Consider the following 3,877-nt stretch of genomic DNA (forward strand, 5'->3'; position numbering starts at 1 on the left):
TCTACCTCTCTATTTTTGTGCCAGTACCATGCTGTTTTGATCACTCTGGATTTGTAGTATAATCTGAGGTCTGGTAGCATGATTCCTCCTGCTTTGTTTTTATTCCTGAGTAATGTCTTGGCTATTTGAGGTTTTTTCTGATTCCATATAAAATGAAGTATTATTTTTTTTTCAAGATCTTTAAAATATGACAGTGGAGCTAATTAAGGTGATCTTAACAGAGGAGATGATCCTAGATTATACAAGTAAGCCCTATGTAATCACAGGACTGTGGAAGGCAGAAGAGTCACTACCAGAGTGATGTGATGTAAAAGAGCCAGGACTGGCCATTGATGGCTTTGAAAATGGAAGGAAGCAAGAAGCCAAAGAAGGTGGACGGTCTCTAAAAACTGGTAACAGATTTCCCTCAAAAGAGGATGTTTTGATTTTAGCCTAATGAGATCCATGTTGAACTTCTCACCCACAGAGCTATAAGATAATCAATTTGTGTTGCTTTAAGCCACCTAGTCTGTGGCAATTTGTTACAGCATCTATAAGACAATAATGCACCTTCTAACTCAAGTTATGCCTACAGAAGACCAAAAAACACCTTAAAATGAGCAATTCAGTCAATTAATTAGGGCTAGTGATATTAGCTGCTATAACAACAACAACAACAATAACACCTAAAAATCTCATAGCTTAAATTTATTATGTGCCCTAGCAAATTCCAACAGATGTTTCTGGAATGATTAATGTCCATATAGTCATTCCCAGTTCAGTCTTCTTCCATCCTGTAGCTCCAACTTCCTCTAAGACCTTAAAATCCTTTCTATTTATTTGAAGATGTGTGGAGAATTATGGAGAAGGATTTTATGAGCCTGGAAGTGACATATCACATCCACCAACATTCCATCACTAGATCCTCTTAACTGCAATGGAGACCATGAAATGTAGCCCAGCTGTGTGTCCTTGAGGAAAAGAAAATTTGGAATTTGACTAGCACATAGTAGTCTCTGCCACAATAGGGCAATGTAAAAACACAGGGGCAAGGGAAAATAATTAACAAATTCCACTGTGAAGTAGACTCAGTGAAAAGAAGAACAGATAAGCAGCTATTAGCTCTGGTTTAAAACACTTGCTACATCACTGAACAGTTTCTGAAAAGTCACATAAAGTTTCTGCATCTCAGTTTTCTCATCTTGGATACAGAAATAAAAATTCTTTTTCTTTCTGTTCTGCCTTTTGCCAGTTTTTAGGTTATTAATAATAATAAAAAGACACTAAAAACAGGCTTATTTGTTTGTATGCACATGTCTAGCAAGCATACATGCTTTACTATTATATTTTTACTAATTTTTCCAAATTGACTAGTTACAAAGGTGCAGTTGCTTCTTGTTTATTTCCTCTCTAGTATTTTGAAACTTGAAATTTATATATGTGCTTTTTTTTTTTTTTTTTGTTAAAATCTGCCACCCCCAGTGCCCAGTGCCGGTGCTCTAACCAATGAGCTACAGACACCCAGCCTGTTTGCTTATTTAATGCCTCTGTTTTCAGAGGACTGTAAGCTTCATGAGGACAGATACGTTACTTCATTCATCACTCTATATTTAATGCTTTAGTGTAGGGTCCTGAATTACAGGCCCAATAAGTACATTCTGAATGTGAAGAGTTCCTCCAAGATATATTCTGAGGTGATTGAGGTGACAATATCATACATCTTTTATATGACATTGGAAATAACTTGCTATACATATTAAAAATTTTCTTCTTAGTTGTTTTACTTTATTTTTTATATAGTCCAGAATTTCTTTCAGTTAATTTTCAGTGTCAACCAAGACTACCATGCCCTTTGAGTACCATGAATAAGCAGAGTCTAGGCTGCTACAAAATGCCTTTCCCTGAATTATTTGGGATAGCTAAAGACTGAGATTTTGAAACTCATAGTGATTGAGTATTACTGTGAGTTATATATCTGGAAAAGGACACAGAGATTAATTACCCTCTCTTTATCCTAACTCTTTTAGACTGATGCAAATTTGTTCAATTTCTAACATCTTCCTAGGAAAGAATTCTATACCCAGCTTTTGGACCACTGCCAACATATGCCATCTATCAGTGTTGTCAGGGATTTCTTTCTTCTATTATAAACCTTCTACTTTGGTCTGTTTCTTCTTGTTGTGAAGTGAAAAGAGAAAATGACTATTATCTTTTGGATCAGAATCCTTCAAAGCCCAGAAAACCATCTTTCAATTATCATCAGTCCTCATTGTTCCATGTTTGTGTGGTTTTGAGATATTTTATACTAATCTCTAAAAATTCTCTTTCTCTAAGCAAAACTGGGAGCAAAAAAGCAAACCTGGCGTTGGTGTGCATGTTAAAACGTTGTTCTGACTCAAAGAATTGGAATGCGATTTACTGTTGAGGATAAACACTGTGAAAATACCTCCATGATCAAAATAAAAGATGAAAAAGAAAAGTATCCTTGGGCCTCAGGGGGAGAATTAGTGCTGATGGTATCTAGTGAACATTTCTAAGGGCAACAACAGGACAAGGACACAGCAGCCCAGAGAGAACTGTATTTAAAAACATTCCTGCTCGTTTTAACAGTGAAAAACATTAAGGTAGGGAGTACCATTTTTATTTATGTTAAACACCTGGTTCTTTCTGGACTTGATTTTACTTTTCTTTTTACTTCTGGTGCATTTGCTGGCTGCTGCTGCTACAATGGATGCTGCTGTTTGGCATTCAGATGTCAAAAAAAAAGCCAGCCAAAGTAAAGAGGAAGGGGGGAACTGAGAAGTCTCACTTATCTGCGACTCAGTAGAGCTTGCAATAACATTGTTAAGGGGAGAATTGCTTGCCAAAGTAATTTCACAAAAGGTGATGGTGATGTTTCCCACTATGTAGTACAGTGTCATGGAAACACAAAGCACTGGGTACAAAGATGAAAATCAGAAATAAGGAAGTCCCCTGGGAGATGCAGCAATAATGGGGGTGTTTGGGGTGTCCCTCATAGTTCCGGATTATTCTGAATTTGCTCATGGAGGAGCAGGCTTTCTTGATGCATCTTTTTCTAAATATGTCTATCTTCTGGGATGCTACCTTTTCTTAGGTTGTAGGTCTTCCTACCTGCTCTATTTTAATCTAAGGGTAGTCTTTTACCTTAAGCTACTTAAGGGGGAGTCTTCCCTAAGGCTCCCTCTCCCCCCACCCCCCATGACTTCTTTATACTTTCACTTCTGGGAAGCAAATCACTCTCTAGTCCCTAGCCATCATCTTTACTCTGGACCTTGTATTTCCAATTGCCATTTAGAGAGATGCATTATTGTAATTCATTGTAAGTTTGAACGAAATTTATAGGAATGAGCCACTTTTCTCATCAACTAGGGAAAACAAACAAAATATACCGGCAATAATCTATGCTTCAGGACAGATAGATTTTGGTATATTCTTTATAGAATTCAAATATAAACACAGTATTTTGTCTACAGAGACTCCTCAATGTAAGGTATCGACTGACTAAACATGTATCCCAATGAATTAGTCTGGAGAAAACTTCATATCACATTGATCATTATTATTTTTTAACAAGCTATTTAGGGTCATGAGTGTTGGGTTGCTGATTGACAAAGGAAAGTAGGATTCCTGGGCTCCCATTTTATATTTATCTTCTCAGGTTTGTCTTAACTGCAGGGCAAGGAAGCTGAGCTCACACTCTAGGCACTGTCCCTCCCTGGCTAAGTTGCCTGGAGGACTTCCATACCCAGCTGGGGAAGGCTAGATGGCAGTCTGGTTGCCCTCCAATGAAAGTTGTTGGTGTGACCTGTTGTCAGCCACAGTGCACAGAGGCCCGTGGAGAGACATGTAGAAATGGTAGGGAGAACACTGGTAGTAC

Source organism: Otolemur garnettii, unplaced genomic scaffold (genome assembly GCF_000181295.1).
Source record: "Otolemur garnettii isolate 467f Iridium unplaced genomic scaffold, OtoGar3 scaffold00063, whole genome shotgun sequence".
NCBI classification, from domain to species: domain Eukaryota; kingdom Metazoa; phylum Chordata; class Mammalia; order Primates; family Galagidae; genus Otolemur; species Otolemur garnettii.